At 38.1% G+C, this 12,944-nt stretch overlaps 1 protein-coding gene and 1 pseudogene across 2 annotated transcripts in view; both read left to right on the forward strand.

Moving 5' to 3' along the window:
- CAMK4 (calcium/calmodulin dependent protein kinase IV) overlaps positions 1-12,944 on the forward strand; it is a 298,827-nt gene that overhangs the window by 206,197 nt on the left and 79,686 nt on the right. The gene's annotated exons all lie outside the window — the stretch shown is intronic.
- On the forward strand, positions 5,366-6,774 carry LOC100658731 (cyclin-dependent kinase 1-like; annotated as a pseudogene).

A 12,944-nucleotide genomic window follows, 5' to 3' on the forward strand; every position in this document is an offset into this window, starting at 1 on the left:
ATCTAAAGGAGAGAACACACAGTTAACAGGATTTAGAGGATCGATAAGAGCCTCTCATCAAACTTTCTTACCTTTATTAACACTTAACACTGCAGTCTCACCTCTGCGCCTAATTTTTCTGGGAGGTTTTTTTATTCCATTCTCTTCTACTTGTTCTCAAGCTTTCTCTGATGACCTCTTTTCCATTCCTGTGTCATACATTTTTTTTCCCCTCATTTTATGCTCTTTTTTTCCCTCCCCTCTAGACCTAGTGGAAACCTTGGTTTCACAGTGGTTAAGAGCTATGACTGCTAAGCAAAATTTCATCAATTTGAATCCACCAGGCTCTCCTTGGAAACTCTATGTGGCAGTTCTACTCTGTCCTATAGGGTCGCTATGAGTTGGAATCGACTCGATGGCAATGGGCTTGGTTTTTTTTGGTTTAGACTTGGTGGAAGGAGCCCTGGTGGCACAAACAGTTAATCACTCACTAATAACCAGAAGGTTAGCAGCTCAAATCCACCCAGAGGTCCATGGGGGAAAGACCTGGTGATCTGCTCTGTAAAGAAAAGATTAGAGGCTAGAAAACCCTATGGGACAGTCCTACTGTGTCACATGAGATTGCTATGAGTCGAAAATCAACCTGATGGCACCTAACAACAACAATAGCCTGGGTGGTACAATAGGTAAGAGCCCAGCTACTGACCAAAAGGTTGGCAGTTTGAACCCACCCAGCATTTCCATGAGAGAAAGACCTGGCCATCTGCCTCCATAAAGATTACAGCCTAGAAACCCCTATGGGGTAATTCTATTCTGTCACATGGGGTCACTATTAGAATCGATTCAACGACACCCGAGAACACCACCACCAATAGCTAAGTACTCATTGTAAAACAAACAAAAATAGCAAAATAAGAAACGTTTCAGAACACCAGCCAAAGCCTCTAGACTAGGATGACTCTGTGCTCACTGCACACAGCATGTGCACTGTAGCCCCCGAGGACAGCATGGAAAGTAAACACATGGCACAGCCCTACCCAGAGGACTTAAGGATAAAAAGAGGATGATAAAATCATATCTACGTTATCTTTCTTGAAATGAAAGATTGAGAAGTGTGTCTTCACTTTTGCAAAAACCCATTGAAGTGTCACGGACATGAGATTACTAAGTAGATGTGACCCGATTCTTGTTAGATATCCTTGGATTATGGTCTTTTAGAAGTTCATTCACAGCTATTCTGCCAGGTTTTAGTTGATTAGGGCATGAGCTTCACAGAATCATTGAGTTTGGAGCAGGAAAATTGGATAACCTCAAGCAAGGGTGGAAAATATTGTCTTGTAAATGATGCCAGCATGAAAGGAAACCACAAAGAAAGGAAACAAAATATAATAATAGAGTTGTATTCAGAGAGTCCTTTGAGCAAGCATTGTTTCTATTCCTGTGGAAGATCTACAAAGACTAATGTGAATAAAGAGACAGGAAGAAGGTGTGGCTTCAGGCTACAAGGGAATAAGGTTTTAAGTAAGGTCACAAGATTTAATTACAGTTTTTTGAAATGCTAATTTCAAGCAGGTTTTTATTTTTCTTTATGTACATATAGACCATGAGAAGAAGGATATTATCATGATACCTTTAAAAAAAAAAACAAAACTTACCCTAATTGACAATCTGGCTTATTTTCTGACACCTTATTACACATACGTGTATTCTATTCCTCTGACACCAAATGCTCTGAAAATCTGGAATCCTGAGCAAAGAATTCTACCTCCATGTGTGGGGTGGGCTGTCTAAGCAGGCAGAATGGGCTCGCTCTCTTCTTTACATATATAGACAGTTTGTGTGCAACAGCTGCTCACTGAGGGGCTCTCAGCTGGAAAGATCTCTTTGTCAATGATCAGCTTAAGAAAGAATGTGTGGGAAATACCAACCTATCAGGCTTGAAGATAAACAGTGATCTTTGTATGTTTGCTTCTCCCCAAGGGATGGTAAAGTGTTCTTAAAGTTAGGCTCTAGTCAACTACTTCTATGTTGTTCTTAAGTTGATTGTTTACTGGAGGATGGAGATGGGACTTTGAACTTTATTTCCTTGCCCTCTAGTAATAGTTGTCTGAGGAAAAGCTTGAAGCATTCTTCTCTTAAGGGAATGAAGTTCTATTTTGTATCACATGGAGCAATGTGAATCTACTTTAACCCACAAAAAAAATGAAATTTTATTTTGGGAATGGCTAATTCAGGAGTAGTTTTGAAAAGATGAATAGTTCTGTGCAACAGTCAGGTAGAAACAGTTTGTATTTCTGGGTCAGAAGGAAAGCTTTCAGAAAAGCTGTTGTTAACTTCACTTCTTGACCATAGGGTTTTGATTTTATTATTATTAAATAATTTTGGAACAAATTCTGCGAGAGTTTTACAGAATGTTTTACCTGCCTAATGAATGTGAAATGTGTAATTCAATGAAAATATGAAATTGAATTTACTACAATAAATCAAGGGGCCCTGGTGGTGCAGTGGTTAAACCACTAAATTCTAACTAAATTGGAATTGATCCTTTAAGAGTTCTGCTAAAGAATCTGTGTCATATCCCCTTTATTTTTAGCTCATGAAAGAAGAGTGGTGTAATTTTAATGCGTTTTATATGTCGTATAGTTCATGTTAATCTTCCACAATTCCTGATCTGCGTTTTCTCTAGATTTTTATTTTACATGAGGTTTACCAGAGCCTGCTCTGCTCATTTTTCTCAAGGAAATACTTCTCTACATATAAATAATCAACAAAATTTTTGTGGAATAGGGCTCTGCCTGGTATCTTGCAAGCAATTTGTGGGTTAAATAGAGAATTACATATCTGTGCCCTGGGCACTTGAAAATGGTCAAAACTCGGATTTTATTAATGTAACATTCCAAATGTTTTAGAAGCTGTATATGTTACGTGATTAAATTGGCAAATGATGGTCACCAAGAACACAGATTACATATGTAACTTGGGATGTAGAAATACAAGGATGAGGCACATTTAAATTGCTCTGATTTGTTTGACCTGATTTGTTTATGTAGCAGAATGCATTAAACTGCAAGTACAACTTTCAGCTCGACATGGTGCATCACACCTGCAGGTTGTATGGATTAGTGCGTTGACATCTCTGTAGTCATCAGATGTCCCCACATTGATTTAACAACATTTAAGACTTTGCTTGCATGTTTGAATTTCACTGTTGATTTATAAGCTGAAAGAATGCAACATATCACAGCATTTCTTCTCTCAGCACTCAGTATCTTTCCATCACAAGCAACTGCCATCCATGTCCCTCAAAGTCCTGCCTGAAAATCAGGCCCCTTGCTGACCTCCAACATGTGACTTCTAGTCCATGGAATTTTATACACTTCTATGAAATTTTCTTTCCTCTTTCGCCATTCTTTTTCATCTTTATCAAATATCTTCTTCTCTGAGAATTCTTCCCCAACCACCCTAAACAAATTTGCACCTAGTCACCTTACCCCATTGTTCTATCGCATCAAATGAGGTTTCTTCTCTAACAGTCATATGTGACATCCCTTTTTTTTTTTTTATAATTTGTACATTTTTTCTGTTGTTTTTCTTCCCCCACTAGAATATAAAAACCAAACCTGCTGTCATCAAGTTGATTCTGACTCATAGCAATCCTATAGGACAGAGTAGAACTTTCCCTTAGGGTTTCCAACGAGCAGCTGGTGGATTTGGACTGCTAACTTTTTCTTAGCAGCCTGAGCTCTTAACCACTGTGCCACCAGGGAATTCTTGGACCTCAATGTACTATACTCAACATTCGGAATGATTCTTGACACATATTAAGCACTCCATAAATATTTGGATGACTTGATTGAACAAAGACTGTTCATTGCTTCATTCATATATTCATTCATTCATCTATCCAACTATCCAACCAAACAAATATTTATTGACCATTTATTTAGTCACTACTGCTGTGGAGTCAGTGACACATGGCACTTTTGGTGACAAAAATTTATATTTATGTCCTTGAGTTTACTAACTGCAAAATACTCAGTATATTTGTTTTCTATTGCTGACTAACAAATCACCACAAACTTAACATCCTAAAACAATACTCATCTACTATCTTAATAGTTGTATAGATCTGAAGTCCCAGTGGGTTCTATTAGGCTCACTACTTAGGGTCTCACAAGGTGGAAATCAAGGTGTCAGCCATACTGGGCTCTCATCTGAAGGCTCTGGAAAATATCCTGCTTCCAAGCTCATCTAGGTTGTTGGGTAGATTCCCTTCCATGTAGTCTTAAGGCTGAGGTCCCCACATTCTTGCAGTTTGTCAGCCAGGGGCTGCTCTCAGCCCCTACAGGCTGCCCACATTCCTTGGAATGTGTCCCCCTCCATCTTCAAAGCCAGCTATTGCACTTCAAATCCTCCTTATGCTTCCAATCCCTGACTTCCTCTTCTGCCAGCCAGAGAAAACTCTCTGCTTTTCAAGGTCCATGTGATTAAGTCCACCTGGGTAATTCCCCTTCTTCTATGTGCATCACTATAACCACAGGAGTGATATATCATCATAGTTACAGTCTGTATTCACACGCAAGGGGGAGGGAATTATACAAGGACAAATGTCGTGGCAGGGGAGGGTGTCATTCTTAAAATGCTGCCAGTTATACCTAGACCAGACTACCCTTAATAATCAGTGTGTGGTGTGTTAGTTTTATAACACAGTTTATTTTAAACAGTCTAGAGCCTGGCCTCTATGGGAAAATAAATTAGGTGTCCAAAGTTTTATCCAGAAACAAGAATAAACTTAAATGCCATTGGTTTCCAGGCCTTTTTGAGACTTTTTTAACAAGTATTTTGGTTTGTTTGTTTTTAATGTGTAGACTTATTCTGTGTTCTCATGCTCTTATCTTCTCCTCTTTTTTTTTTTTCCTTTGTCTTATACGTTAGGAAGTCAGCTCTGCTACTTCTGAGTATTAACTACAGTAGGTATTTTTCAAAGGTTTCCAGACTATATGACATATCTTAGAGGACAAGCTAAAGCAGATCAGTGGTCAAAAGGAAGGAATGAAGGCTGTGGCTGAGGTTACATGGGACTTCTTGGCATATAGAAATATAAACAGGCAATATATTTATGTACTTTTGGTTTCTGTATTGCTCTCTGACTTGCTCTTTCCTTTTAACAATATGCCTTAGAAATCTTCCCGTTTATGTATTAGTTTTCTATTGCTGTGTAACAAACTTAAAAGCTTAAAACAGCTTTCATTTGTATACTCTAGCCACCCAGGAAAGCTAACCCAAGTGTAACTGGGCTCTGATTGGCTCCTTGAAAGTCTACAGGCTACCCGATTAGTGGATCCAAGACACTTTAGTGCAGATCTACAATACATATTGAGTAAATATGGAAGACTATACCAAAACAGAAAATTGGGGAAGGTACCTGTGGAGTTGTGTAAAAGAATAGACACAAAGCTATAGGTCAAGTTGTAGCCATGAAGAAAATCAGACTAGAAAGTGAAGAGGAAGGGGTTCTTAGTACTGCAATTTGGCAAATTTCTCTATTAAAAGAACTTAGTCACCCAAATATAGTCAGTCTTCAAGATGTGCATATGCAGGATTCCAGTTATATCTCATCACAGAATTCCTTTCTGTGGATCTCAAGAAATACTTGGATTCTATTCCTCTGGGTCAATTCATGGATTCTTCCTGTTTAGGGTTCTTTGTACCAAACCCTGCAAGTAATTGTGTTTCGTCACCAACAGGAGTTCTTCACAGGGACCTAAAACCTCAAAATCTATTGATTGATGACAAAGGAATAATTAAACTGGCTGTTTTGGGGCTTCTCAGAGCTTTTGGGATATTTATTAGAGTATATACAAATGAGGTACCAACTCTCTGGCGTAGATCTCCAGAAGTATTGCTGGGGTCAGATCCCTATTCAACTCTAGTTAACATTTGAAGTGTGCCAAAAAACCAAACCCATTGCCGTCGAGTCGATTCCAACTCATAGAGACTCTATAAGACAGAGTAGAACTGTCCCATAGCGTTTCCAAGGAGCAGCTGGTGGATTCAAACTGCCAACCTTTTGATTAGCAACCAAGGTCTTAACTAAGGAACCACTTTTCCATGGGGATTCGGGAATTGCTAACTCTAGGATTTTTAGAGCTTTCGGCACCCCCAGTAATGAAGTGTGACCAGAAGTGGAATCTTTACAGGACTGTAAGAATATATTTCCCAAGTGGAAACCAGGAAGCGTAGCATCCCATGTCAAAAACATGTATAAAAATGGCTTGGATTTGCTCTTGAAAATGTTAGTCCATGATCCTGCCAAATGAATTTCTAGCAAAATGGTATTGAATCATCCATATTTAATGATTTGAACAGTCAGATGAAGAGGATGTAGCTTTCTGACAAAAAGTTTCCATATGTTGTATCAAGAACAGATAGTCATACTTTTACTGTTAACTCTATTTTTATCTTGTATGCTTTTCTTTGTTGTAAAACTCAAGCTATACTTCATCTGCTAATTTCAAAAGTGTAGCTTAAAATGTAAATATTGTTCTATATGAATTTGAATTAATCTATATATGTGTATAGATCTCACTATAACAACTGTTTGTTACTGCAAGGAAATTATAAATCTAGCATTGATGTCAGGAATAAAGACAATTTGAGAGTTGGCTTAAGTCATCTCAGGAGCCCTAGTGGTTAAGAGCTACAACTTCTCTAAACAGTGCTTAAGAGGTTGGCAGTTCAAATCTACCAGCCACTCCTTGGAAACCCTATGGGGCAGTTCTACTCTGTAATATAGGGTTGCTATGAGTTGGAATCAACTTGACAGCAACGGGCTTGGCTTGGCTGCCATCTCAATCTTTACAGCAGTCCTGTTTTCCAAAAATTTTGCAAGATGGAACTAGTAAAATTTAGGAAAAGTGTTCACAAGTTCAAGTTTTATAATGCTGTGAAATATTTTATGCTCTGAATGTTTAAATTTTCATGTTAGTTTCTTGCCATGTATAGTTAAGTTATACGATCTGCTTAAAGATGAATTTATTTATACTGGCATTTCAATTTGTGACCATTTAGGTTTAAGCATCTAGAATGAGAAAACTATCTAGATGTGGAAAATGATGCTCAATTTATAGGAGTTTTCAGTAAATTATAAAACTAACATTAAGGAATGCCAAAGTTTTGCTAAGTTTTACTGCCAAAGATCAAGGGCTGTCGACAGCAGGGAAGAACAATTTCAAATTGACTTGACAGCAATGGGTTTGGTTTGAGTTTTTATTCTATTTTTTACTAGGCTATGAAACCTATTGGTCTAAGTGAATTCTCATGCCTTGGTCAGAGGTGATAACTATATGTAGGAGTTGCTTATCTTGGCTTTCAAAAGTCTGACTTAAAAAACTCTTTGCATGTTTTGGCATAATGTTTACTAGCAGCCTCTTAAAAAGTTCTAAGGTACAAGTGTTTAGCTAAAACCACTAGCTTCAGGAATTAAATTGTTTTATAATGCTACTGACTGTGATTCTTATCTACAAGCAGCCTATTTTAAGTTATGTGCCACAGTCAAGAGAAATGTCTATAAACATAGTTTATTGGTGTGTGTGTTTCTGTCTGTTGTTTTGTCTAACCAGTATCCCCTCTATTTTTATTCCTGGTTACATGTGGCTAGAATGGGCATTCATGTGTTGTCGATTCTTAGACCCAATTAATTGGATACGTATGGGTGATCTGTTCAATTCATGTTAATCAAATCCCTTGCCTTGGACTTTGAACTCTGTAGGAGAAAGTGTGGGCAAGTCTCTTGGCCATGGATATATAAAATGTGAGGTTCTGGTTGCCTTGTTCTAGGGTATTTGATGGAAGCCAATCTGTAGTAAGAGAATGCATAGCCTGGACATTGAAGTAGTTTGAGGTTAGATTGTGGAGGGCTGTTAAAATTTCTGTTAAGGTAATTGTGGTGGGAATTTGGTAAGTAAAAGTTCACACAGAAGAATTAATTGAGATCCTGGTGGCCATGGCATGGCAATCACTACTTCTGATTTTGTGTCTTTGGCCAAATCAGTACCTACATACTTGTGTTTCCACAATTCAAGTGAGTTGTTGACCTAGGTCTGGTTTTCAGATTGTGAATTGTCGTCCTTTAGTGGTAGAAAAGGTAGAATAGAAAATAACAGTGCATCCCGTATAGTTAGGTATCTTGACTTCGAGATATTTTTGTTTCAGTACTATATACATCCATGGATGTTACAAATGTTTGCAGCCTTGAGACTGTGGTACAGACGCAGTATGCAGCCTCACAGCCCTTGATGTGTGGAGTCAGAATTGTTTGAAAACAGAGTCAATAATGCTTCAATTTAGAACTGACTTGGTTATCAATTACTATAATGAGTAACCTACTTTTCATCCTGTTCCAAATATTTGTGTAGTCTTTGTGTAAAGTATACCAATTCAGTGACAAGATGAAAAGGCTACTAGACTGGGGCCTCATCTCATGCATATTATTAGTTTGTGCTATGGTGCTTCTGATTAACTTTTATACGGGGGTTGTCTTTAGGGCCATGGTTCTTAAATATGTTGCACGCTGGAAACACCTGGGGGCTAACTCTTGACTTACCCTGAACAACGCTGACTTTGAAAATCAGGAAAGGAACCCCAGGAATCTGTTTTTCAAAAGCTGCATCAGGTGATTCTGATGTAGCCAGTTATCACCAGTCAGTGATGAGTTTGCCAACTCTAGGCCCTGTATCTAGTTTTAGTTGTCTTAAAATTTCTATACTTCAGTCTCTTAGGTTATTTATCACCTCGGAAATGCAATATATTTGACTTGTTCTATATCTGATTCATTCTGCACTCTTTTTAGTCAGGGAGAAGGATCTATATTTCATCACCAATATAAGATTTTCATATACTTGAGCGTAGCACTGTGCTCTACAGAGGAAATCTTAACATTGTCCCTAATCTCTACAAGAAGGTTTTTTTTTTTTTTCTGTTTGTGAAATTAAAATGCAGAGAATAATGATGCAGGGAAGTTAATACATAATGTACAGTAAGATCTTTTTTATTTTTTTATTGTGCTTTAAATGAAAGCTTACAATTCGTCAGTTTCTCGTACAAAAACTTAAACACACTGTTAAACGAACTTAGTTGCTCTCCCTGCAATGTGATAGCACAATCCTCCTCTCCATCCTGTATTCCCCATGTCCATTCAGCCTGCTCCTGTCCCCCGTGACCTTCTTATCTCACCTCCAGACACGAGCTGCCCACATAGTCTCATGTGTCTACTTGAACTAAGAATCACACTCCTCACCAGTATTATTTATGTCCTAAAGTCGAGTCTAATCTTTGTCTGAAATGTTGGCTTTGGGAATGGTTTTAGTTTGAGGCTAACAGAGAGTCTAGGGGCCATGACCTCTGGGGTCCCCCAGTCTCAGACCATTAGGTCTGGTCTTTTTACTAGAATTTGAGGTCTGCATCCCACTTTTCTCTTGCACCATCAGGAATTTTCTGTCATGTTACCTATCAGGGCAGTCATTGGTGATAGCCAGGCACCATCTAGTTCTTCCAGTCTCAAGCTGATAGAGTCCATGGTATATATGGCACTTTCTTTTCCTCATGTTTTTGGTGTTCTTCATTCTCCTTTGCACCACGTAGGTTGAGACCAGTTCATGCATCTTATATGGCCGCTTGCTAGCTTTTAAGACCCCAGATGCCACTCTCCAAAGTGGGATGCAGAACATTTTCTTAATACACTTTGTTATGCCAGTTGACCTAGATTTCCTCTGAAACCATGGTCCCCAGACCCCCATCCCTGCTACTGTGTCCCTTGAAGTGTTTGGTTGTGTTCAGGAAACTTCTTTGCTTTTGGATTAGCCCAGTTATGCTGACTTCACCTGTATTGTGTGTTGACCTAAAATAATTCTTGTCTATTATCTAATTAGTGAATACCCCTCTCCGTCCCTCCCCACCCTCGTAACCATCAAAGAATGTTTTCTTCTGTGTTTAAACCTTTTCTTGAGCTCTTACAATAGTGGTCTTATACAATATTTGTCCTTTTGTGACTGACTAATTTCATTCAAAAATTTACACACAAATTGTTTTGTGACAAGGGTTACAACTCCTCTAATGTGTCAGCACTCTCTCCCTTTCCCTTTCCATGCTGGGTTCTCCATGTCCATTCCTCCATGTTATGAGATGATTCACAGATTCATGGTTGTTCTTTATCATTGCATAGTGTTCCGTTTTGTGAATACACCATAATTTGTTTATCCATTCATCCATTGATGGGCACATTGGTTGTTTCCATGTTTTTCGTATTGTAAAGAGTGCTGCAGTGAACATGGATGTGCATATATCTATTTATGTGAAGGCTCTTATTTCTCTAGGATATATTCTAAGGAATGGGAATCCTGGATCATATGATAGTTCTATTTCTGGCTTTTTAAGGAAGCGCCAAATCGATTTCCAAAGTGGTTGTACCATTTTACACAATAAAATCTTACTAATTTGTATGTAGGTATGGCATATGTGAATTAAATATTTTGAAAGAATGATAGTATTTTTAGAATAGAGCTAATAAAATGGCCCAATTAAAGGTCTTTTGGGTTGACCATTCTGACCAGGGACACAATAGATGGACCCAGATAGGATGGGAGAAGAAAGTAGAACAAAACTCAAATTCTTACAAAAGTCCAGACGTACTGGACTGGTAAAGACTAGAGGAACCCCCGAGAATATTGCCCTGAGATACCCTTCATACTTTGTACTGAAACCACTCCTGGAGGTCACCCTTCAGCAAAATAACGGATTGGTTCATAAAACAAACAAAATCACCTGTGAATACTGTGCTTCTTTAAAAAGTCATCTACATGAGACCGAACAGTCAACATTTACCCTAAAACAAAGATGAGAAGGTAAAGGGGGTCAGGAAAGCTACATTAATGGAAATGGAACAACATCTATTGGTCCCTTCATGCTTGGAGCAAAAGAGGATGAAGAAAACCAAAGACAAAAGGAAAATATTAGTCCAAAGGACTAAAGGATCACATGAACCACTGCCTCCACCAGCCTGAGCCCTGAGAACTAGATGGTGCCCAGCCACCACCACCGATCACTCAGACAGGAATCACAGTAGAGTGTCCCAGACAGAGCAAGAGAAAAATGTATAACAAAATTCAAATTAAAAAAAAAAAAAAAGACCAGATTTACTGGTCTGACAGAGACTAGAGGAACACCCAAGACTGTAGCCCCCAGATACCCTGCTAATTCAGGACTGAAGCCACTCCTAAAGTCCACTTTTTAGCTGAAGATTAGACAGGCCTATAAAACAATAACACATGTGAGGAATGTGTTTCTTAGTCCAATCAAGTATACTGAGACTAAAGGGGCAACATCTTCCTAAAAGCAAAGACTAGAAGGCAATAACACATGTGAGGAATGTGTTTCTTAGTCCAATCAAGTATACTGAGACTAAAGGGGCAACATCTTCCTAAAAGCAAAGACTAGAAGGCAGGAAGGCATAGAAAAACTGGATGAATGGACATGGAGAACCCAGCATGGAAAGGGAAAGGGAGAGAGTGCTGACACATTAAAGGGGTTGTAACCCTTGTCACAAAACAATTTGTGTATAAGTTTTTTAATGAAAAACTGATTTGCACTGTAAACTTTCACCTAAAACACAAGAATTTTTTAAAGATGTCTTTTATATGAGACCAAACAGTCAACATTTACCCTAAAATAAAAATGAGAAGGTAAAGGGAGCAGAGAAGCTAGATCAATGGAAGTGAAACTACCAGAATGGAAATAATGAGAAAGTTGACACATTGTGAAAGATGTAGCTAATAACACTGAACAATATATATAGAAATTGTTAAAAGGGAACCTAATTTGCTGTGTAAACTTTCACCAAGAACACAGTAATAGGATAATATCCATATGCCTATAAGGAAGACCAGTTAATACAACTATTATTCAAATTTATGCACCAACCAATAATGCTAAAGATGAAGAAATTGAAGATTTTTACCAACTTCTGCAGTCTGAAATTGGTCAAACATGCAATCAAGATGCATTGATAATTATTGGTGAAACAAAGTTGGAAACAAAGAAGAAGGATTGGTAGTTGGAAAGCATGGCCTTGGTGATAGAAATCATGCCAGAGATCGCATGATAAAATTCTCTAAGAGCAATGACTTTTTCATGGCAAATACCTTTTTTCAACAATGAAAACAGTGACTATGCAAATTGACTTCACCGATGGAATACACAGGAATCAAATCGACTGTTTCTTCGGAAACAGACCACGGAAAAACTCAATATCATCAGTCAAAACAAGGCCAGGGCCTACTTCAGAACAGATCATCAGTTGCTCATTTGCAAGTTCAAGTCAAAACCGAAGAAAATTAAAACAAATCTGTGAGAGCCAAATTATGACCTTGAGTATATCCCATACCTGAATTTAGAGACCATCTCAAAAACAGCTTTGACACATTGAACACTAGTGGCAGAAGACAAGTTGTGGAATGACATGAAGGACATCGTACATGAAGAAAGCAAAAAAGTCATTAAAAAGACGGGAAAGAAAGAAAAGACCAAAATGGATGTCAGAAAAGACTCAAGCTTGCTCTTGAACGTAGAGTACGTAAAGCAAAAGTAAGAAACGATGAAGTAAAAAAGCTGAATAGAAGATTTGTAAGTGTGGCTCGAGAAGACAAACTAAAGTATTTAATGAAATGTGCAAAGACCTGGAGTTAGAAAACCAAAAGAGAAGAACACAATCGCCATTTCTCAAGCAGAAAGAACTGAAGAAAAAAATTCAAGCATCGAGTTGCAATTTTGAAGGACTCTATGGGAAAAATACAGAATGATTCAGGAAGCATCAAAAGAAGATGGAAGGAATACACAGAGTCACTGTACCAAAAAGAATTGGTCTATATTCAACCATTTCAGAAGGTAGCATATGATCAAGAACTGATGGT

The sequence above is a fragment of the Loxodonta africana genome, chromosome 2 (genome assembly GCF_030014295.1).
Source record: "Loxodonta africana isolate mLoxAfr1 chromosome 2, mLoxAfr1.hap2, whole genome shotgun sequence".
Taxonomy (NCBI): domain Eukaryota; kingdom Metazoa; phylum Chordata; class Mammalia; order Proboscidea; family Elephantidae; genus Loxodonta; species Loxodonta africana.